Source organism: Mustela lutreola, chromosome 1, assembly GCF_030435805.1.
Source record: "Mustela lutreola isolate mMusLut2 chromosome 1, mMusLut2.pri, whole genome shotgun sequence".
NCBI lineage: Eukaryota > Metazoa > Chordata > Mammalia > Carnivora > Mustelidae > Mustela > Mustela lutreola.
The window spans coordinates 122473286-122498036 of NC_081290.1; the positions used below are offsets into that span (position 1 = coordinate 122473286).

Here is a 24751-nt window from a genome sequence, read left to right on the forward strand (position 1 = left end):
TTGTATTTAACTGAAAACCCTCCTTTTAAAATGTATGCTGGTCTTAGTGTTTAAAAGACATCAATTGATTTTCTTACTCTATATTCATGTTATCCCATCTTTATTTCTGCAAATATACGGTTTTATAAGGAAATACTTCAGAATATTGTGGTAATTTTGCCTAGTAATAGACTATAGAAACACAAAATCTAAACATCGAACAACCAAAAAGAACACACACACACACACTATATATATATATATATATATATATATATATATATATATATGTGCTTTTTTAAAAAGGTGCTTTGTTTTTAATAATTTATTCTAAAATGTATTTGGAATTGAGATGCAAAGCTGCCTGAAAGACTTTATTTGGGTTTGAAAGAGTCTGAGATGCTGATGCAGGTTGTCGATATCAAATAGAATTACTGGTTTGAAAGAAGGCAACTGAAATCTAGAACCTAACTGGGTACAGGTTACTCTGTGAGGATCAAAGACAGAACCCCACCTCCCTGACCCCCCCCCCCCAAAGCATACTAATATTTTTTATTGAACATACTCTTCAGAGAGCTTTGAAACACGTTTTTAATGATAACATCATTTTAGATTTAAACGAAAAAATTACTCGTTTTGAAGTAGTTTGAAGTAGCATCTAGAACTACATTTGAGAACATTTCTCCTATTGGGCCTGCTGAAGGAGTGTAACCTTTGAACACATCTGGTCCTCTTATTCTGAAAGTGTAAGGCTCCATTATCTCTAAGGAGCAGAAACTGTGAGCCCCCAGCTCCACAGGCTCATATATAATAATATCCCTTGTGTTTGGCAGCAGTGCTGAATCTTGTGTGGATCCTTACAAGTGGATTCAACTTGCCAAAGGCAAAGTAGTTAAAAAGAAGCAAACAGCAAGTCCCCCTTGCTTCATATTCCGGGGAGGAAATTCACATGCTTCTGTAGATTGCAGTGTTAGGAAAACCAAATTGGTCATTAGAACAATGTTACCACTTCCCCACTCGAAGCCTGTTTCAGAGTCTCCACTCGTAATTGCTGACTCAGTTTGCCTCCACTGCCAGAACTGAGGCTTGCCCCAGATTATCTACTGGCTTGATCAGGAACAGACAACAGAGGGACAAACTGATGATCACTCAAAGCGTATTAATTTGGTCTAAACTGTGTTTGTTAGGACTGCCAAGGTATAAATATCCTTCATGGGAAGGGACGGTAAAGAACCCTAAAATTTTAGGGCAACTGGCTCAAGGTCACTGAGGGAAGGCAACATTTGAGACTGGGCTCTTCAACAATTCGGTCCAATAATGGACCGGAGCCAAACACGACACCATCCAGGAGTTTCAAAGCTGCGTAGTAAAATAGCTAGCGTGGGCAGTCCTTTGTACTCCAGCTAGAGTAAAATTAACGCAGTCTTCCTTTCTTCCTTCGCTGCCTGACGGCATCCCGCAAATGGGTGTAGGGTTAAGGAGAGCAGAACCCAGCTGTCCGTTCACAGCCGAGTCTTTTGAGAAACTGGAACGGAGGAGGGTGAGAACCACCACCGGAGAGGGGCAGTGAGTTGGGAGAGGGAAACGGGAGCAGCTGCGTGCAGGGCGAGGGGAAGGAAGCCGGGGTGTGTGCGTCTGGAAGGGAAGTGGGGAGAGGGGCAAGAGCGACCACGGGGCCAAACTCCCGCTGAGAGAACCCAGCGGCCCCCGCCCGCGTTAGAGGGTGAAGGCGGCCAGTTAGAGTGAGGGGGAACGCGGGAAGCCGGGGGAAGGGAAGGAAGTAGGAAAGAGGAAGGAAAGGCAGGAGCGGAGAGAGGAAGAGCGGCTGCAATTTCTGCGGCCGGCTCAGTAGGAGGAGCAGGAGGAGAAAGAGGAGGATCCAGAGTCAGTCAGTCAGGCAGCCAGCGGGAGGTGGAGAAAGCAGGAGGAGGAGGAGGAGGATTAAAGATGGCCACCAACAGCTGCGGGAAACGGCAACAACCCCTCACTTTCCGGGATGGTCCCTGCGGGTCGGCCCGGCCTTGATGGAGAGCAGAAGCTCGAGAAGCGCCGAGGCTGAGGCGGCGGCGGCGGCGGGGACCCAGCGAGGAGGAGGTCGCGGGGGAGCAGGGACCCGGGCAGGAGAAGGGAAAGGCGGCGGCGTCGCTGCCCCGGCCGCCTAGCGCCGCTGCCCGCCCCGGCGGACCGGTTCCCGCACCTCGCGGCCGCAGAATCGAGGCCGGCCCACGGCTCCGGGCCCCGCCGCGGGGCTCTCGGGCCCCGCCGCGGACGCCGCGCCCGCCTCCCCCTCCCCGTCGCCGGCGCGCCCTCGGGCCCTCCGCGGTCCCAGCTCCCGGGCCAGGCCCGCCCGCGCCCGCCCGCCCTCCGGTGAGTGCCCCCCTGTCAGCGCCCCCTACCCCTCCCCGCGCCCCGCGGCCGCTTTGTTTGTGCGCGGCGGAGGCGCTGCCCACTCGCGGCCCTGTGCCCGCTGGCCCTGCGGACAGGCCGCGGCCCAGCTGCCGCCCTCCCCTGGGACCGCGCTGCCCGGAGCCGCCGCTGCCACCCGGGCTGGCCGGCTGCCTGGTGTCCTCCACCGCGGCCTGGAGAGGGCGCCGTCGCGGTGGGGTCGGGGTTGGGGTCACGCGCGGCTGGCGGTGGGGAGCGATGTTGGGGTATTTTGGGGGGGCGGGGGGGGGGAGGAGAGGGCTGGACGTTGCCCCTATGAGCAGTGAAGGTGTAACCTGGCGGTCCAGGGATCGGGGTCTGGTGAGGGCCCCTTTTCCAGACCCCGCGGGGTCTGCGCTGCCGAAGCCCCCAGCGCCCGTGCGCAGCCGAGCGAGGCCTCCATCCCTCGGGCGCTGTCTCCCGGGCTGCGGGCCTCTCCTGCTCATTGCTGAGCCCTGCTCTCCCCCAACGCCCTGTGCTGGAACCCCTTCGTTTATGCAGGGAACCAAGATGCTCCTGGCGTGTGTGTTTGCCCTTTTATTCTCTTGTACATGGGATGTGGTGGCCTCGCGAATATTCACAGTTACCATAGGGTTCAGAAAGCAGATGTGACCTTTTCTACCAAGAGCCATTTGGCCCACCTGGCCAGTGCTTGATCCTCAGGTGCCGCATTTCATTGGTTTGTACCATTGAATTCTGAGATCCACGGCATTAGGTTCTCTTTTCGTTGAAATAACCTGATAAAACCTGATTGAAAGGATGTTTACTATATGAGTGAATCCTTGCCTCTACTTCCAGCGCCTTAAAAAATGGTTGTTTCCTGTGGAAAAGTGATGCTAATGCATAGGAAAAACAATTTTTTGTTCAGTAATGGGCATGAGTTGATTAGTGCCAAATGGTATTGTAGTCTGAAAACCGAACAATTAAAAAAAGATACAAAACCTTTTGCTTTGAGATGGCAGTATGTTTCCAGGTTGGAATTGTTTGAGAGCAGGTTTAGAACAATTAGTTTCCACCATTAGGCTAATATAACAAACATAATGTAAAACAGAACCAAAAATATGTTGGTTAAAAAAAAACAAACTAGGTGTGTATTAGTGCACAGGTCTAGCAAAACAAATCCTGCTTTAAAAAAACAACAACAAAAAACTTTACGGTGGGACACCAAGCACAGGAAATGGCTTGGTATGTTTTTTTATATTTAGAAATACATATTTCATTAGACTGACTTGAGAACTCTTGCTAGGATTTTTGAGCACAGTAGTACATGTTATACTTTGAACTATTCATTCTCAAGCTGCTAGAAATACAGATTTATACTAGTTTCTCATTCTGAGTTGAAATTGATTCATGTAAAAAATGTTAGATTTCTAACTTAAAATTTCTGCAAAAAGGAGATATGAATTAGAAAACATGATGTCTGGTCTTGCAATATCTATAAACCAGTAAAGAATAAATGACAACATAGTATTTCAATATTAGTTGGATTATCTACTTGGAAATTCTTAAACTTCACAATTTTAAGAGTCTACATCAAGTTTTCTTAATTTAATGCATGTGCTTCAGAGGGTCGTTGAATTGTTAGAAATCCTATGCAGAATGTAGCATATATTTGGTTTTTTTCTGGATAAAGAGTCCGTGGAGTCATCACATTTTTAAAAGATGGCTCCACAAAAGTTTATGAACTAGTGGATATATAATTAATAAATCGCCTGGGTTTGGAAGGTAAAATTCTTAGAGATTTGATAATTTATATCCTTCACTTGGCGTTATGGCTAAGAAATTTTTATTATTGAGAGTTTAGCACATAGAAATCCTTTTTCATGAATTCATGAACCCTTAGGAAAATGTTAACCCCATTTTACAGGTGAAAAAATAGATATTTAGAGATGCTTGTCAAAAGTCACACAGCCACTGGTAGGCCAACTCTTCAAACTAGGCTGTCTAAGGTCAGAGCCAGCACCATTAGCAAGAAGGCTACACTAAGCTTTGAATCAATGATAACATTCGCTTGATGTTAAAATGAGTAATTTATGTTTTGTTAAAAGTGGATCTGAGATTATCATGACATACTATATCATGGAATTTTAGAGCCACTGACTCCCAAGTAGGAAGAGATCTTAGCGATGTTGACATCTCTTAATACTAAACTGAAATCACACCCAAAGTAGGGCCATTTCTGTGGCATCCTTGGACGGATATCCAGCCTCTGATTTTCATTCCTATGTCATTACAAGTTCACTTCTTTTTTCAACATTTTAAATCTTTTCCTGTTTATGTAAGTTAAAATCTGCCTTCCTGACATTTCTGCTAAGTTCCAGTTCTCCTTTTGTATGTATGATGCATTTATAATCCATAAAGACATTAAGAGATAAATGACTGCTATTCTAATTTTTGTCATCAGATTTAATGAAGTATAATTTACATGCAGTAAAAGTTTTCACAAATGTATACAATTGGATAATCACCACAGTGAAGATACAAAACATTTCCTTCACACCAAAAGGTTCTCTCCCCCTGCCCCCAGCCCTTGGCAACTATTAATCAAATTCATGCCCCTATACTTTTTTCTAGAATATCATGTAAATGAAATCCTACAGTATGTAGTCTTTTATGTCTTCTTTCCCTTAGCATAATGATTTTGCTATTCATTAAGTTGTTGCATGTATCAGTGGTTTGTAATTTTTTTTTTTAAGATTTTATTTGACAGATCTCAAGTAGCTAGAGAGGCAGGAAGAGAGAGGGGGAAGCAGGCTCCCTGCTGAGCAGAGAGCCTGATGCGGGGTGGGGGGTGGGGTGTGTGTGGGTGTGTGTGTGTGTGTGCGCGCGCGCGCGCGCGCGCGCGCGCGCGCGCTCGTACCTGGCCCCAGTTTCAGGACTCTAAGATTATGACCTGAGCCGAAGGCAGAGGCTTAACCCACTGAGCCACCCAGGTGTCCCTGCATCAGTGGTGTGTGTATCAGTGGTATATATGTGTCAGTGGTATCAGCATGCATCAGTGGTATGCTGACAAATGTAATGACATGCTCTCCAAAGAAAAAAAAAACCCTGATTTGTAGTATTTACTAGTTATTGCAGCATCAATACTATTATCTTGGCCTATATTAAGGTATCTTGAGTCATGCCTAGTTTGGGTCAGTTATGAATGTAGCTGCTATAAACAATGTGAGGAACAAACGTTTTCAGTTTTCTTGAGTTTGTACCTAGCAGTGGGATTATGTGGTCCTAGAAGAAGTATGCATTTGTCATTTGCAGTAACTCTATATTGAATCGCCAAACTTTTCCAAAATGACTACTATCTTGCGTTCCTCCAAGCAGTGTTAAGAGAATTTCTGTTGTTCTGCATCCTTGTCAGTACTTATTATTGTCAGTTATTAAGCTTTTAGCCATTATTATGCATGTAGTGGTCCTTTAACATTTTCTACTTTTTTTTAAAAAAGATTTTATTTATTTATTTGACAGATCACAAGTAGGCAGAGAGGCAGGCAGAGAGAGAAGGAAGCCGACTCCCGCTGAGCAGAGAGCCTGATGTGGGGCTTGATCCCAGGACCCTTTCATGTTATTAGAATTGCTTTTTTGAGAGGAGTCATTAGAGAATTCTAAAACTCAGCTGTTGACATTTTTAAAACATGCCTCAGAAAAAGCTACGTAAAGCTTTGTTTTTTCATAAAAATTCAGAATTTACCCAGGGCCTGAAAAAAAAAAATTCAGAATTTAGAAAACCTCAAGTTAGGAAGCATTTCTTCAACTTTTGCTTGGACTTAAGAGAGAGAGACTGAAATAATTCAGTCTTGTAGACTTTGAACTTATGCAGTAATTTGTAAGAAGTGTTAATAAATAAATGATTGTAGCCTTACTTCTAGAAAAATTAGAAAACTAGAAGGCTAATTTTCCTGTATATTTTTGATTTAAGTATATTTGGGGTTCTTTTTTGCTGTTAAGTCTGTCAAGTTTTATTTTTTATATACTAATGTATAGGCATTAATGCCATCTAGAGTGCTGATTTTATTCTGGAAGATAAAATGGTTTTTAGTTTTTCCATTTGGAGTGACAACACATTTGTAGGTTAATCATTTAAAAATAATTAAAAAGTGGTGCATTTTTTTATATTTGAGCATACATTCTTAACTATCACTTGTTTATTTTACCAGTCCAAACCTTACTTACTTAGCTCTAGATTCATATATCCAACTGCTAGTTAAGACATATGCGACTGAGATGTTCCATAGGTACATCAGCCTCAACCTGCCCAAGCCTTAACTCATAATCTTTTCCACCCTCCTCCTGTCTTCTTAGTTTGAGGAAATACCGTTTGCATCTAGTGTGTCGCTAGGTAGACACCTGGCTCTCATCTTCCATTCCTTTTTCTTCCTCAGTTTCCACTTCCTGTCAAGTTGCTTTTATCTCCTAAGTATTTCTCCTCTACCTTTTCCTCCTCAGAGGCCTTTCTTTATTCTGGCCTGTATTTCTCTGTTGAAATATTACAGTGCTCTTCTGTACATGCTTTCCTTAGCTGTAGTCTCCCCTCTGTTCACCAATTTCTCTCACACCCTTTCCGGAACAAATACCCTTTTCTTTTCTAATTTTGAAAAATACACAGTTGTGATCTTTTCAATATGCATTTTTTTCCTCTTTAAAATCTTTTAATAGGTCCTAAGTTATCAAAGAGCCAGTAAAGCATGGGGTTCTAGTCTGTACAAAGCTCTTTGTGACCTGGCTCTAGCTTTTCTGGTCTCATCTCTGACAGCCATTCATTTAAAAAAAAATTTTGGGGCGCCTGGGTGGCTCATTCAGTTAAGCGTCTGCCTTTGGCTCGGGTCGTGATCCCAGGGTCCTAGGGGCTCAGCAGGGAGTCTGCTTCTCCATCTGCTCCTCCCCTCTGGTGCTCTCTCTTTCTTTTAAATAAAGAAATCAAAAATAAATAAATAAATAAAAATCTTAAGAAAGATTTGAGGGTCTGCTCTTTGCTCTACAGAGTGCTAGGTGAGAGAGTTTTATGAAGGAGATTAAATTCTAGAGGGGGACAGATGACAAGTGTATACTATTATCAGTTGGTAATAAGTGCCTTGAGCAACATAATGCTGGGTCAGGAGGTAGGGAACAGTAGATTGCTGGTGTGGGTGCTGGTGCCGTTTATAGAGGGCTGTATGAGAAGGCCTCTGTTTCCGTGACATCTGAGCAGAGACTTGAAATTTTCTCTGGATTGAGAGTTTTAGATTTGCCAGCAGAGCAGGTGCTGATGTTTAGAGAACAGGAAGGGGTTGGCTGGAGGCAGGTCAGAGGTGGGGTCAGGCCTGTGGCGGTGCCTTGCAGACCCAGGAGGCCAGTGAGAGGACTTTGACTTCTGAGCTCAGGGAATTTGAGCCTAAAGTGGGTCCTCTCCATGGACTGAGGTGCATTCCTGTCTCCAACTTGAGGTTTCTGAAGTACGCCACCTCTCCTACCTTAAGACTTTACTTCTTCTGGGAATGGTGCTGAATTGCCCCTCCCCTGTGTTCCTTAGCATTGTCATACCCGTACTTAATAGCTGCATTGTTTGTCTTCTCTCCTAGGCTGAGGTCCTAGATTTTTTTTTAAAACCTCCAAATTTGTATTTCATTGAATTAATGTCTGTCAAATTTTAGAATTGCTGAAAATGGAGTAATTATTGCAAACTGAGTAAGAGATACTCAACAGTACTGCGTAGTGACTGCTACCTCATGTGAATGTGGATTCTGTTTTGCTGATCACTGTGCATTTAGTGCCCAAGCAGTGAGCCGTGCATAATAAGTGTTCAGTAAATACTTGGTGAATGATCACGTGGACATCTATGTGCCAGCCTCTGCTTGCTCTTTAATTCCATTTCCCTGAAACCCACAGGCAAGCTTCCCCCAAATCTCTGAACATCTTTTCCTGCTGCCTTATCCTTTCTGTAATCACAAGCTCAAGAAATGCCAATACTTTGGAAATTCTTTCATTCATTCATTATAAATGAATGTAAATGTAACAAACGTAGACGATCTCTAGGCTAAATAGATGGGGGTTATTGCACAATTTGTGGCTTATTTGTACTTCAGTTTTCCTTTCTTTGGTGGGAATTTTTTTTTTAGGATTTTATTTATTTATTTGAGAGAGAGAGGGCATCAGAATGGGGAGGGTCAGAGGGAGAAGCAGACTCCCTGCTGATCAGGGAGCCGGATGCTGGACTCCATCCTGGGACTCCAGGAACATGACCTGGGCCGAAGGCAGTTGCTTAACCAACTGAGCCACCCAAGTAGCCCTGGTGGGAATTTTTTTGAGGTTATTTTATTACTGAGCCCTTGAATCTTTAATAAAGAAGACACTGATAGGTCTAGAATATCCTTTCTATAAACAACTCAAGCAGGAGCAGAGTGTGAAACGTCTAGTACCAGAAATAAAATCCACAATATTTCTTAGCATGTTTCATTTGATTGAACAAACAATTAGAGTTGGTTTATTTACCTCACTATGATGGTGCAGGCATGTGGGCTTTTTGTGCTCAGCACTGAGTCTGTAGAAGTGGCTGCTCCAGCAGGGATTCTTCAGCTCCACAACATCTAGGTATCCTCTCAAGCCTGGAAACCTTACCAGTAACTCTTTAGTCTCTCAGTCCTTACACCTCCAGCTTCTGCCATCCCTTCTGACTATGCTATAATACCTGCATGTCTTTGTTTGGGTTTTGTTTTTTTAATATTTTATTTCTTTGTTAGAGAGAGCAAGAGAGAGAGAAGGAGCAGAAGGAGGGGTAGAGGGAGAGGTGGATTTCCTGGGAGCAGGTAGCCAGACGTGGGGCTCTATCCTGGGCCTCTGGGATCATGACCTGAGCTGAAAGCAGACATTTAACTAACTCAGCCACCCAGGCACCCCATGCCTGCATGTCTTTGGGCCTACAGGGAAAGACATTGGGAGACCCTAATTATTGTATTTGCTGTAAGATGAGGCAAAGGATTTAATTTCTTAATTTTATTTTATTTATTTATTTGCCAGAGAGCACGCAGAGCGAGAGAAAGAGAGAGAGCACATGCAAGAGCATAACCAGGGTGAGCTGCAGGCAGAGGGAGAAGCAGGCTCCCACTTAGCAAGAAGCCTGATGTAGGACTTGATCCCAGGACACTGGGATTATGACCTGAGCCAAAGGCAGGTGCTTGACTGACTGAGACACCCAGGCATCCCGAGGCAAAGCATTTAAAGTAACATATGTTGATGATAGGAGTTTTCTTCCATTTCTGTTTAACTAAAAATCATCGTGTGCAGTAGGCTGTCTTATGTATAATCATAAATACTGGATTATTGATCTTTAATAGTGTTGCAGTCTATTTTGATAGGCCCGTTAGTTTTTTAGTATGTGAAATACTTGGTATATCTTAGTCTGCTTAATGTAGGTACTGTTTTTATTTTGACCAACAAAATGGTAATTTTGCTATGTGCTGAATGTGTTGCTTTGGGTTTGAGTTTTTGTTGTTGCCATTTTAATGGTTATGTGTGAGTAGGGCCTTCATTTTATGTCTCTAATAGAGTGGTCTTACTATTAAATATATACGTTGGTTTTCTTATGTCAAGGACAATTGTTAGTGACTTAGGTCTAAGTTTTCTCCCACAAATTAAAATAAAAGAAAATTGTCACCAGCTTCTATGTAGTATGGTATATTAGTGTATGACTTGGGACAATAGTAATGCGTTTAGTTATTTTGAGTACAGTGTATCATTGTGCTGTTCCACGGAAGAGCACCATGGTGGTCAGGTGCTGTGGGACCCAGGCATGCATGAGACTTGTGGGTGTGCCCTTTTTGTTTGTTATGCTGACCCAATAACAGACACTGTTAGGCCTTAGGAAAACAGAATCTTAGGTGGTAATGTCATTATCCATTTCGGTGAAGTTACAAGCTTAGATTAGTAACTGTAAGCCAGCTACATTCATGTGAAGCTATAGTGGGTTTAAAGTATGGTACTTGTATCGTGGAGTCTAGAAGACTACTGGGTGAGATTTTTTTTTTTTCCTAATAAACTAATTACAGTTATTTGATTCTTTTGTGTATGGCCTAATCCCTTTAAAGTATTCTTTATTACTACTTACGAAAGATAAGTGTCTATTTATAACGGCACTTCAGAGTCCCAGAAATTAAGGGATTTCAATTCTTGTATTGCCTCTGCCACTACAGAGCTGTGTTACTTAGGGCCTGTGACCTGTCCTGTGTGGTCCCTGGTTCTTCATCTGTTGGCAGTCCTTTCCACTGCAGGTCCCTCAGATAATGGTGATAGTTGAGTTCTGACACGAGTTGTTTGCTTTCCTGAGTCCTTAAGTCCTTGCTGCCTATGTTGTGGTAGGGATCCTGTAACAGGGTACTCTCTGACCCAAGTAAAAGGTGTGTCATCAACACTTAATGAATTTGCTCTTTAAAAAAAAAAAAAAAAAAGTTTATTTAAATAGATACATGCTGAGGTGCCTGGGTGGCTCAGTGGGTTAAAGCCTCTGCCTTCGGCTCAGGTCATGACCCCAGAGTCCTGGGATCAAGCCCCACATTGGGCTCTCTGCTCCTTGGGGAGCCTGCTTCCTTCTCTCGCTCTCTGCCTGCCTCTCTGCCTACTTGTGATCTCTGTCAAATAAATAAATTAAAATTTTTAATAGAAATAAAAAATAAATAGATACATGCTGCAGGGAGGGGTAGAGGGAGAGTCTTAAGCAGACTGTGCTGAGTGCAGTGCCTATGCAGGGCTTGATCCCACAACCCCGAGATTATGACCTGAGGCAAAACCAAGAGTCCAACACTTAACCACCTGCACCACTGAGATACCCCAAATTTGCTGCATTTTAAAATCCTAGTTTCAGCTTCCTCTTCCTGTATGTTTCTTCCTAGCTCATTTCCCTCTTCTCCAGCCAATATGAACTTAAAGAGGGCAATTAATTTAATATTAGCCTAAGAAAAGTAAGCATCTGATTTTGTAACATCGTTGAGATTGTATTTATTGTATTTATTGTAGTATAGTTGACATAGTGTTGTACTTAGCCATTACTTGATATTAAACCCTCATGCCAAAATTATGTTGGCAGGGGGATGACTGATTTGTTTATATCTGCATAGAACCTTGTAGGTTTATTGCCTTGCTCTAAGTAAAGCATCCACACACATAAATTTTACTTTATAATTTAGGAGGTGATTAATTATTGTATATAGGACTCCACACTTTATGTGTCACCCTTACGCAGGGCCCATGCTAATCTTCTCTGTATCGTTCTAATTTTATTATGTGTGCTTCTGAAGCAAGCAATAGAACTCAACACTTTAAGAAGAATCCCACAAATGGAGTACCTGACTAGCTCAGTCAGTGGAGCATGTGGCTCTTGATCTTGATCTTGGAGTTGTGAGTTCAAGTCTCAAGTTGGGTGTAGAGATTAATTAAATAAAATATAATCTTTAAAAAAATCCCACAAGTATTGTCTCAAAATATTCAGATCTCAGTACGTTTTAAGTGTTTGAATTTAGAAAAGCAATTTATATATTTGTTTTAAACTTTCTAACATTTATTCAAATTGCATCACCTTACATATATATGTGTGTGTATGTGTGTGTATGTGTCTATGTGTATATATATATTATATATATATTTTAAATTTTTTAAAAAAGATTTTATTTGTCAGAGAGAGAGAGAGAGCTCAAGCACAAGCAGAGGGAGAAGCAGGGAGCAAGGAGCCTGATGGGGGACTCAGTCCCAGGACCCTGGGATCATGACCTGAGCCAAAGGCAGATGCTTAACTGACTGAGCAACACAGGCATCCCTGTATTTTAATTTTGAAATAATTATAAATGTATAGGAAGTTGAAGAAATTGTAGAATCCATGTACCCTTCACCCATCACCCTTTACCCAGTGGTAACATTTTACATGACTGTAGTATAATACTGATCTGTTTGTATTTTACTGCTAAAAGAACAATTACCTTGCTCATTTTGAAAAATCTTGACTAACACAAGAATGTTGATATTTTTGTTCCCTTCAGGAGGAAGAGGTTAGTTGTACCAATTTAGATTCTATGCTTATTTCTATAGGTACCAGACAAAGAGGTACATTTCCTCCGTGCATGTGCTGTAAAATGGGTGACAAGTAACTAGGCAAGTGGCTGATTTTTTTTCACTGGGAAGTTCATTCACAGCCCTGGATATGGTCATGTAAAATTTCAGTTACATGGCATTCTTCTTAATCGGCTTTCCTGGACTTCTTTATTTAATCACTAGTATATTTGCTTACTGGGAACTTTCATTCTTAACTTGTAACAGAATATAAAGAAAGAAATATTGGACAGTTAGTCAAGAGATATTAAGTACCCTCTATTACTGTACTGAATATAAAGGAGGTTGTGGAAAAGCAGAAGGCGTATTTATAGTATAGATGAATAAACAGCTGTAGAACATTACCACATATTGTATAATGTATTTCAGCAAGTTTTATTCTCTAAACATGTACACATAGGGATATAATTGGCCTGCAGTAAGCATTTGTTGAGTGAATGAATGTACTTAGGTAATAAGCATGTTGTCACAAAATTATGTAAGTCTTAAGAAAATAAATGTTTACTGTCACTCTTAGGAGTTCTAAAACTATTCATTATCGACTGAAAGAATGATAATACATGTTTTATTATGTTTCTTTATTCTCTTCACCCTAGAGAGCCTTTGGTAAATTCATAATCAGTTTTCCTTGATAAAAGCCTGGGTCTCTGTGATTCTAAAACCAAAGCATTTTCCCCGTGGAATGTTGCTCATTAAAACACAGTATTAGGTGATGAATGCCATATTTAAGTAAATAAGCATGAAATAAAAATAAACTCCCTATCAGTTATTTTTAGAAAAATCATCGTGTATTGATTCCCTAATTTATTTAGCTTGACTTATTTCTGTAATGTCTAGTAACTATATTATGTCAAGTGTAAGGGATTGAAACCTGGTTCTTATTTCTCAAAATGATGATAAACTGTAAATAAACTCTCAAAGATGCTAAAAATGTATATTAAATATTTTATAATTTCTTCCCTAAATATTTAATAAATGTTTTATAACATGCTGTGCTTGGTGCTGTGGAGCTATAAGGATGTCTAAGATGTGGATAGTTCTCTCAATACCTCTGTAATACCGTGAAGATAAGATAGACTTATAAGTAAATGAATAGTTTGCGATTATTCTGTGAGGTACAGAAGTTCTATGGCTGCTTAGTAAGTAGAAAGATTACTTTTAGTTGAGATGATTAGGGGAACCTTAAGATGATGTTTGATCTGAGTATCAGGGAGAGTGATAGAATTTCCTTAGTGAAAACTGAAATTTACTTATGTCAAAATCATAGAAAATTATAAAATCAATTGATTTTACTGTCAGTCAAGTGCGTTTTCTTGGAAAAAAAACTGTGATTTTAGTATTTAAAGAATGAAGATAAGGATTAGGAATAAAGTAAAACATTTAGGAAAACAAAAACTATTTTTAACATGAAAACCTTACTTTTGCTACTGAAGCATTTTGCAGTTAGGTTACCCTGAAAAGTATACTAAATTACGATTTTCCTAGCCTGTATTCTTTTTAAAGTAATTTGATCTGTCAGATTGTCAGATTAATGACCAGTGTGCTTTATTTATTTCATCTTAGTTTGATAACTCCAGAAATAGGTGAGTTATCTCTTTGGTGAAAATGAAAACTGTTTTATTACTGTTCTATTATTTCTGGATTTCCAGTGTTTAGAGTATTTCTATTTTCTCTGAGTGAAATAGCATTGAAAAAATTATCTTGATCGGGTACTTGGGTAGCTCAGTTGGTTGAACATCTCACTCTTGCTTTTGGCTCAGGTAATGATCTCAGGGTTGTGGGATTGAGCCCCACAACTGGCTTTACACTCAGTTGGCTTGAGATTCTTTCTCTCCCCCCGCCTCTCCCCCACAAACAAACAAACAAACATAAATAAAATCTTAAAAAAATTATCTTGAAATTGTGAAGCTATTGCTGAGAGGTAGCTCTTGGTGACAGCTTAAGGAAGAGGCTAGAGGAAGAAGGAAAAGGACAGTGTGTGTGACTGGCGACACCGTAGGGGAGTTCTCTGTAGAAGGGAATTGTTTTACCATAGGTCATTCAGTGTAGCTGATGCCATGCTGGACCTAGTTAGACCTGAGCCTTTCTGAAAGCTGGTTTCTTGGTCAAAACTATATAAAGAGAAGAAAAAACCCAAAAAACTTCTATGAAGAGCAGAAAATCTTTTGAATTTGCTTTAGTTATATAATATTAGTGGAGAATGGAGTCAACACGTTCGTTTGTGTTCCCCACCTCCTTTTCCACAGAGACCTAGATTTAAATCTGAGTCACCAGAGTAAATAGGTTTCAGCGATTCCCATATTGTGTTAGGTTGCATAACCTAACCAACCACATGGGTTGGCATAGGTGTTTCTACTTTCCGGAGGGTGTGGGGAAGCTGGATAGGACGTGGCAGCTGCTGAAAAGCATGGAGGCTACCATTACTATGGGACATGTACTTGTGTTTAGGGGCCCAACAGGAGAAGGATGTCGTGAATAGCCTTTCTGAGGTGACGATATTTAATGCTAGTGATCTGTAGGCAAAGCTTGGAGAAGAGTATTGTATCTTTCTTAGAAAGTGTATTCTTTTTCTTTATGGATTTACATGCACTTTGAATGTTCTCGCCTGACTAATACATTCATCATAAATGAGCCATTTTTTGACTGTTGCTTGCCAGTGTTGAAAGATCTTTAAAAAGATACTCACATTCTGGCCTTTTTTCTTACTCTGCTTGTTGATACCTACTTTAAGTGTAGATTTTAATAGTTACTTGACATATCCTGATGTCAGTCCAGTCAAGATTGTTTAGCAAGTGCTATTTTAATGCAAGAAGACCAGTTGCATTCCAGTATCTAATTGTTGTTTTGGTGTTATTATTTAATACCTAGCATGCTTATATCTATTAGTCACATCTGTGTGTGCTTTTTTCAGTTTTATTAAAGCTTAGAAATGCTTATATAGCATGCTACTTTTGGCATTTTGAAAATTTTTTCTCATATCCTTCTGAATAGCAGAGATAAGTACTATACACAAAGTTTTGAGTTTTGTCTCATTTCATCATCTGTTATCATTAAAGGGTCAATAAAATAGTCCTATTTTCACAAAAAAATTTTTTAAGATGGCAAAGTGACTACCTTAGTAAAGAATCCTCTGACTTATTGGAGTTATAGGTAAAACTAAATTGCATTCTTATTTTCCTATCACATAATCTGTTTTTTTTTTCATGAGAATTCAACTCACTGTGTCTGCAAAGAGCAATTTAGAAGATACACTAGCCAGTAACTCATTCACAGATGCCTGTAATAAAGTGGGTTTTTAAAAGATAAATATTAAGCATAGTGTTACACTGAGGAAAGGGTTATAGGAATATAAAATTGGAATAAAGGAAAATAATTGCCTGGTGAAAGGGTAAGAGCCAATGAAATTAATACATGGTGTGGGATGCATTTTGTCTTATGCTTACTGATGTCAGTAGGAAGTTTGTTTTTGGGAAAGGACTTGGAACTCACATCACATTTGGTTTTGTTAGAGTAAGGTCCTTCCTGGAAATTGTCTATCTTGTGACTGTATTGTATCTAAGCTGAGTACATTTGCTACTCCTCAACTAGCCATCTGAATCCTTGATTTTTTTTTTTTTCATTCAGCAAGAGTTTATTAACTGTCTACTTTCTGTGGTGAAAATGTTAAGATAATAAAATATTATTTCTCTTTTCAGAGAGCTAGTGAACTACTCTAGCATAACAGATAATTATTAAATATTGTGGTAACAACATGTGTGTTGAGGTTTCATCAGCTTTCCTCCCTGGCCACAGTATTTGGGGGTTCCTTTTTTATTCATTGCACTTGTTCTTCTGGTAGCTCTCTTGGCTTATAGCTTCCTGTGGCTCTTCTGCCTGAGGGGCCTCAGGCAAGTACACACAACCTTTTCCTTGAATCTTGGGCTACTTTGCAGTTTTCCCGTATATCTGTGGATGATCTGATTAGTGGCTTGATCTTTAGTTAGGAATCAAGGTAGAGAAAGCCAGAGAAGGGAACAACTTTAATGAAGATGTAGTATTCAGGTATTCAATGAAGATGAAGTATAATGAAGGCAGAGAAAGTGATGGGAATCCCATTTTGGATACTAAATGGGATTAGAAGTTTAAGTATTCAGCATTGATCAAAAGAGATATTAATTGGGGTGCCTGGATGGCTCAGTTGGTAAAGCTTGCAACTCTTGATCTTGGGGTTGTAAGTTTAGACTCACTTTGGGTGGAGAGAGTACTTAAAGATAAATAAAATCTTAAAAAAAAAAAGATACTAATTTATGTGACTAGAAATGTATACTGTTTTACTGCTCTCATTTCCTTATCAGTTTTGTGTCAAATTATTGCTAGAACTCTTAGGACTGAAATGGTCATTTCTGTATGCTATAATAGAGTATATTTATAAAATGTAATGTAGTTTTTGTCTTTTTCTCTACTTTTAAAATTATAATCTAGTAATTAAAAAATTGGGGGGGCATGTAAATGTCTGGAAAAGATATTATGTTATTTTAATATTACTGTACTACCAAGTTGTCAATCCATATCATTTAGAAAATATTCTTTTCTTTCATTTATCTGTTTAATTGCTTTGTTTCTAAATCTTTGAGTTTGCTTACTTGTACCATATCTCAAAATATGATGGAGTTTTGTTGTATTTATGATGATAAAGCATGGCCAAGTTTTAGACTAGGGCAGAGGTTACTGTTAGGACAGAGAAGAAGGGGTCCACAGTTAGTAGTGCTGGATGTTAAAGCTGGGCTTGTCAAAACTACAGGTGTGGAGAAAAGGTCTCTTTAGTAAGCCATGTCAGGAGAGGAACAGCCAGAGAGCAAACCTTTTGTTACTGCGAATTCGAGGTGAAGAAGCGCATGGAATCTTGGAGAAAGAAAGTGTGAGAGTGTGTGTGTGTGTGTGTGTGTGTGTGTGTGAATGAATAAAATACCTACAGGTACACATATATGAATGGCTGTTAGAGAATTCTGTTTGTGGGTAGTGGGCTCTAGATCATGGCCTGATTTCTGTCCTTGGGATTGGAACTGGGGTATAAGGGTTGGGTGAATTAGTGTTAATGACAACTTGATCTAGAGTTGAAGGCTAGGGATGAAACTGCTTATACCTCTCCTGACACAAGTACATGTGATCTAGATTTAAGTGACAGGAGAAGCAAGGCACGTGGAAAGCAGAATTAGCTTGGGCTTGACACTTTTTTTTTTTTTTTTTTTAAAGATTTTATTTATTTATTTGACAGAGAGAGATCACAAGTAGGCAGAGAGGCAGGCAGAGAGAGAGGAGGAAGCAGGTTCCCTGCTGAGCAGAGAGCCCGATGTGGGACTCGATCCCAGGACCCTGAGATCATGACCTGAGCCGAAGGCAGTGGCTTAACACACTGAGCCACCCAGGCGCCCCGGGCTTGACACTTTTATACTAAGTATCTTTCAAGGAAAAAATTCATTTCCGTTGTTAATCAGTAATCATTTAGTTTGCTTTATTGGCACTGGTAAGGTATCACGAGTTGCAAAGAACTGCTGATGCCTCGTAGTAAAGTCTTAACAGGGAACAGTTGCTGAAATGAACAAACTGAAGCATTGGAGTAAGTACACTTTCTTGCAAAATAAGAGGATATGAAAAAGCATGGTAGGCATGAGGGTTCTAATGTCATGATTCTGAAGGCAAAAGTACATCATAATAGGAGTTGAGTTCTCGGGCAGGGTAAGAGGAAGCAAGGAAAATGTATGATTATGATAATTTGATGTTAAAATGAGAACTTTCCACACCTTTTTTCACTTCCTAGAAGAAGTCCTGTTAGCATGTTTTGGGTTGCAATCAACTGATAATCATTAGCTTGGGGGGGGGGAACAAAAGCCATTTTTGGAACCCATACTGGACATTGAGTGATGAATTGAACAAGTGGGTCCTGAGTAGAAGAAACCAGAGGAGCTCTGGGGATCTCATCAGCAGTTTTTATACCTTCTTCCTCGACCCCTGCCATTAATGTGACTTCACATTGAAGATTTAATCTCTCTGCCTTGCCTTTTCAGTTTTTACATTCTAATAAGAAAGGATAGTTTACCCTATTCAGACCAGCTATCTGTCTCCCAAAGCTAGGGGACGGGAATTATGATACATAGTCATAGCTCCAGAGTCTATCTGTATGCTGGTGACCATCCCCAGGAAGGGACCATCAAATAACCTGTTAGGTCAATAGAGTGAAACAGTTATTTTGTATCTCAGCCTTTTGTAGTTTAACCACCTCTTTTCCCTTCTTTTCTCTCGCCTCATTTCTCTCCCCACGTATGTAAATATTGAGATAACCCTGCTATCCCATCTGTTGAGGCAGTGTTTCTAGTGGCTCAATGCAAGCTGAGGTACCATATCCAGAGGCAGGGCCATAGGGCCACTGGTTTTGGTGTTATGCTGCCTCTGGTTGCATTGTGATTCTTGATATTTTACAAGGTAAATTTAATTCCTGCTAACTTGACATCTGCATGATTGGGGGAAAGGAAAAGGAGATAAAAAGAAAAGGTGTTTAAAGGGAAAGATGGGCGTACTTATTACACACCGATGACCAGTAAGGAAATCAGTGACGGCTTCAGCCTTTAGTTTTGCGTCAGAGCACACACCCTAATCTGTCTCACTTCAGGTTTCATACCTTTGGGTAGTATCTTGGCTTATCAGAGTTCTGTTCCTAACAAGCTGACCCTCTTTCATTCCTGAAAGAGTCTGGGCCCCTCATAGTTCCAACTGTATGGAATTGGGAGACTCTTCTACTAACTGTAACATGTGCACTGTGGGAACACACTCCAGGAGATCTCCCGGACTTCTTCTCATGGGCTTCCTAGCTCCCAGAATTAGAGTAGCAACCTCACTTCGCCTTGATAGCCAGGGAGAGTCACCCTCAACCAATTCTGTAGCCTCTGTTCTTGGTTCTTGTTTTTCTCCTGTCCTGAGGAAATCGATCTGAACTTGATAAGCTCAGCTTTCAATAGAGTGAAACAGTTATTTTGTTTCCTGGCATAACAACATCTTCCTTGGGTACTAAAACTTTAGATCAGCAGATTTCAGAGTTCTTGAGATAAGAAACAAAACCTTGAGAGCAGAAGAGACATCACTCCACTGTGCTTGTTGGTTCCCTCATCTGTTGTGTTCTGGAGGTGGGAAACAGCATTTATTGTTTGATGGTTCAGAGCCTATTTTCTATCCTGTAGCACTGCAAATTCAGAAGCTCTTAGCTGGGGCAACAGTTGGTATATTAAGATTCAAGAAGCCGTTACTTCCTACTAGGGAGATAACGGTGTCTGAGTAAGAGTCTACCTAATCATGAAGCCTTGAGCTTCCACTCATTGCCATTTGAAGTGAATTCTTGGATCAGAGGCCATGTGATTGATTGATTTTTTTTTTTTTTTTGAGTAAGATTTTATTTGACAGAAATACTGAGAAAGAGCAGGAGAGCAGGGTGAAGCAGACCCCCTGCTGAGCAGGGAGCCCAGTGCAGGGGTTTTGATCCAGTAGTCTGGATCATGATCTGAGCCAAAGGCAGATACTTAACCAGAGGCAGATGCTTAACCCACTGAGCCACCCAGGCACCCATGTAATTTATATAAACATTCGGTTAATCTTGCATAGTGTTCCTGGCAAGGCAAATTCAGAATCCGTGTCTCTTAGAGCAAAGAACCAGCCATCACCATGTTTTAAATGTTTTTATTGAAGTTCCAGTTAACATGCAGTGTAATATTAGTTGCAGGTTTGAAATGTAGTGATTCAGACTTCCGTACAACACCCATTGCTTGTCACAAGTGCACTTCTTCATCCTCATGACCCATTTCCATCCCCACACCCACTGCCATCACCATTTCTGTAATCCAAGGGTCTTGCAGTACTTTACCTGCTAAGAAGTAGAGCCTACAGGGAACTCGGGCAAATGGGTTCTATGGTAGTGGCAGTTGAGGTCAGTCTTAATGAGTCAGGTAATTGATCCCTTGCATAAGTGCTCTTCATACCACCTGGTTGTGGTGGTTTTCATGAACTCACTGAACAAGGACTAGCCTGGCTGCAGGAGGAGTTAGGATCTGATCTCTGACATGGGTCATCTATTCACTGATCATTAAACGGCTTTATATTTTGATTTATTTGCTTTGGCAGTGCCAGGATTCTGGTGAGGAATTTTTTTTTTTAAGCTATGGCTCCATTGTGAAGGTTCATTCAAATAGCCATTCCTTAGATCTCCCCATGATTTTTCCTCTGATCTTTTCCTTCAAGGCCATTGATCATGGCACAGAAAAGGGAAGGATTGGAGGCTCTCTAGCCACTTTAGGAAGTGCCTACTACAGAAGTAATACTATATTCTGTAAGTTCTTAAAACTTAATTATATATTCTAAAAGTTTTCAAAAAAATTTTACTTGATTCAGATCTTTTTTCTTTTTGATTTCATGTTTTATAGTTTCCTAGCCATAAAGGCCTTACTTTAAAATTTCTCTTTATTTTTGCTTATAGAATGCTAAAATGTCGTATATCCTATGTTTGTCAAGGCATGTATGTATGCATGTGTATATAGATGTACATATATGTACATCTATACACTTATGTACATGTATATGTACATATGCATCCACACACACACACACACACACACACATATATATATATATATATATGCTCATTTGAGCATAGGAAGTGTCTTAAAAGTGCATACCAGACTGTTATGATTCTCTTTGGAGCATGGATTGGGGGAAAAGAAAACTAGATATTGTGGTGGAGAGCAACTTTTATTGTTTTACTTCAAAAAATGTGTTCTGCTTGACATTTCATATTTTACTGAGCATGCACTTTCATTAATATGAAAAATGCCACCATATGACTTTTCTTATAGTTAAAGTTAGGAGAGAGAATTTCAGAATGATTAAGGACTAATAAGCACTACTTATATATAAAGCTACCTGTGTTGTCAATAAAAACATATGTAGTTTTTAAAAAAAATTGTTTATTTGACAGAGATCACAAGTAGGCAGAGAGGCAGGCAGAGAGAGAGGGAGAAACAGGCTCCCTGCTGAGCAGAGAGCCCGATGTGGGGCTTGATCCCAGGACCCTGAGATCATGACCTGAGCTGAAGGCAGAGGCTTTAGTCCACTGAGCCATCCAGGCGCCCCTATGTAGTGGTTTTAAATTTATTTTTAGCCTGTGTATTTGACAATCAGCTGCTTATTGAAAGTCATTGTATAAATTAGTTTTTCATGTATTTACACTAAAGTTGATTTTTTTTTGCTTTTCTCATAAAGTTTTTATTTAAAACTGTAACTAACAAAGAGCACAATATATCCTAATCTGAAATGTCTATACTTCAGAGGTCAAATTGTGAAAAGGAGTTGCAGGAGGGAGGTTTTCAACATATTATTCTCCCTTACAAATTTTAGGTTTCATGTTAGGCATCCAGTAGGGATCCAGTGCCATGAAGGGCTCTAAAGTAGATGTAAGAAGATGTATTTTCCAGTTTTTAGTATGGCGTCCTGATTATATCATCTTAAGACTCTTCAGTAGTTGATGATGATTTTGTCACGTCCCAAAGAGCAGTCTATTACTATTTTTTTAAAAAGGAACCTATTCCTTTAAGTACATATACATAGAGAAAAGTGAACAAATTGTAAGTAAATAGTCTATAAATGAACATTTAAATATACTATTTTAAAAAATGAAAAGGCTAGCCATAGGCTGGGAAAAATATTTGTGAAACCTATATCTGGCAGAGGATTTGAACCAAAATACTTTAAGAACTGTAATTATTTGATAGTAAGACAAAGAACCCTGTTAAAAAATAGGCAAAGAATTTGCACCAAAGATAAATGAATGGCCAGTACATCCCACATAAAAAGATACAAGTATGTTTAAAGATGCTCAACATCTCTAGTCATCAAGGAAATGCAAATTTAAACCATAGAGTGATACTATTACACACCCACTGGCATGGCTAGGAATAAAGTCGGACAGTGTTAAAATTGGTGAAAAAGTGGAGCAACTAGAATTTTCCTTTCATACATTACTGGTGAAATGGTATTGCCACTTCAGCAATTTCTTATAAAGTTAAACATTTTCTCTATGAACTGTAAATTTCATTCCTAGATATATACAAAGAGAAATGAAAGCGTATCCACAAAAAAAGCTCATGTTCATATCATTATTCAAAAGGGTTCTAATTTAATTTTAGTGAACAACAATATTGAATATCCTTTCATGTGTTTCTTTGCTCTATCTATATCTGTCTTTTTAAGAAGTAGTGATATCTTTAGCTCTTTAAGATTAGGTTGCTTATTTTATTTATTTCTTAAACATAAGAGTGTTTTGTATGTTTTGGATGTAATTGTCTTTTTTGGTATATGTTTTATAAATTCTCCTGGTTTAGGAGTTTTTTTTAAATACTTTTTAATTTTTATGTCATTATTACTTATTTTTTAAGTAAACTCTACTCCAACATGGGGCTTGAGCTAAAAACCCTGAGATCAAGAGATCAACTGAGCCAGACAGGCCCCCCAGATTTGTTTCATTTATAAAATTGTCTTTCTGGAATTTAAGAAACAAAACAGAAGACAGGAAAAATAAAACAAGTTGAAATCAGAGAGGGAGGCAAACTATTAAGAGACTCCTTAAAATTTTTATTTTTATAGATTTTTATATATTTATTTGAGATAGTGTGTGAGAGAGAGTTAGCAGGAACTGGGGGCCAGGGCAGAGGGAGAGGGGAGAAGCAAACTTCCCTTTAAGCAGGGAGCCAGATGTGGGCTCTATCCCAGGGCTCTGGGATCACATCCCAGACCAAAGGCAGATGCTCAACCAACTGAGCTGCCCAGGCACCCTGTGAGAGACTCTAAACCATAGGAAACAAACTGAGGGTTGGTGGGGGGGTGGGTAATGAGGGGATGGAGTAACTGGGAGATGGACATTATGGAGGGCACATGATGTCATGGGCACTGGGTGTTAAAAGACCGATGGATCACTGACCTCTATATCTGAAACTAATAATACACTATATGTTAATTAATTGAATTTTAATGAAAAAAAAATTCTCAGTAGAGTTTAGAACTTCAGGAAAAGCAAATATTTGTGGGTCCTGAAGCATTTAAGATTGTAAGACTGTAAATAGGAAAGATATAATTATGGTTATAAAATTAGGTACAGAAGTTGACATTTGCTATGGACCTTGGGTGATAATGATATGTCACTGTAGGTTCATAAGTTGTAACAAAGTTACCATTTGATGGGGGGATGTCGATAATGGGAGAGGCTATGCATGAAATTATAAGGGAAATCTCAATAGCTTCTATTCCATTCTGTTGTCACCTAAATTTGCTCTAAAAAAATAAAGTCTAAAAAAAAACTATGTCTTTTGAAGAGAGAAGTTAATTTTGATGAATCATCCTTCTATGGTTTGTGCTTTATATCTTATCAGAGAATTCTTCCTAAACCAAAGCCAATCTTATTTTGTACTGTTTTCTTCTAGAAGTTTTATTGTTTAGGCTTTACATTTAGGTTTACGATTTGAGTTAAATTTTATATATGTTCTGATGTATGGGCTGGTTGAGATTCTTTTGTTTTGCTTTGGTTTTTACATGTGAATGTCCATTTTTTTTCTAGCACCATTTGGTGAAACTGAATTTCTTGACATCTTTGTCAAAAATCAGTAGACTGTGTTATGTGTGTGTCTGTTGCTGAAATCTCTCTTCTTTTCCATTGAGCGAGGTGTCTACCTGTCACCAGTACCACACTGTCTTGATTACTATAAATATGAATACTCTTTTGTTTGCTTGTTTTGAAATTGTTTGGGCTATTTTAGTTTCTTTGCTTTTTTTGTGTAAATTTGAGAATCATCCTGTCAGTTTCCAAAAAAAAATATACTAGAATTTTGATTGGGATTGCATTAAATCTGTAGATAAATTTGGAGAGAAGTGACCACTATGTTGAGTCTCTAAATCCATGAACATAGTATAGTGGTCATCTTTGATTCGTCTTATCAATGCTTTGCAGTTTTCAGAATACAAATCTTGCACATAGTTTGTTCTTGGATGCTATTATAAATGGCAATATGTATATATGTAATTTTGACTTGTTTCATTGTTGGTATGTGGAAACATGGATCTTTGTATATTGAATTTTGTATGCTACAACATTGTTAAATTTCCTTATTAAATCTAGTAGGGTTTTTTATAGATTCTTTGGGATTTTATATATAGACAGTCATGTTGCTTGAAATAAAGACAGTTTCATAGCTTCCTTTGTAATGCATGCATTTTT

At 39.5% G+C, this 24751-nt stretch overlaps 1 protein-coding gene and 1 non-coding gene across 5 annotated transcripts in view; one reads left to right on the forward strand and one right to left on the reverse strand.

Annotated features, from left to right (window-relative positions):
* The first annotated feature begins 2186 nt into the window (after positions 1 to 2186).
* Positions 2187 to 24751, forward strand: part of WDFY3 (WD repeat and FYVE domain containing 3) — a 278171-nt gene continuing 255606 nt past the window's right edge. For all 4 annotated transcript variants that reach the window (XM_059173438.1, XM_059173447.1, XM_059173443.1 and 1 more), the window contains exon 1: positions 2187 to 2346. The gene's annotated coding sequence lies outside the window, so the exon portion shown is untranslated. The remainder of the gene's footprint in view (positions 2347 to 24751) is intronic.
* On the reverse strand, positions 11562 to 11666 carry LOC131822898 (U6 spliceosomal RNA). The gene has a single exon (XR_009350379.1). It is a non-coding gene; the product is annotated as a U6 spliceosomal RNA (small nuclear RNA).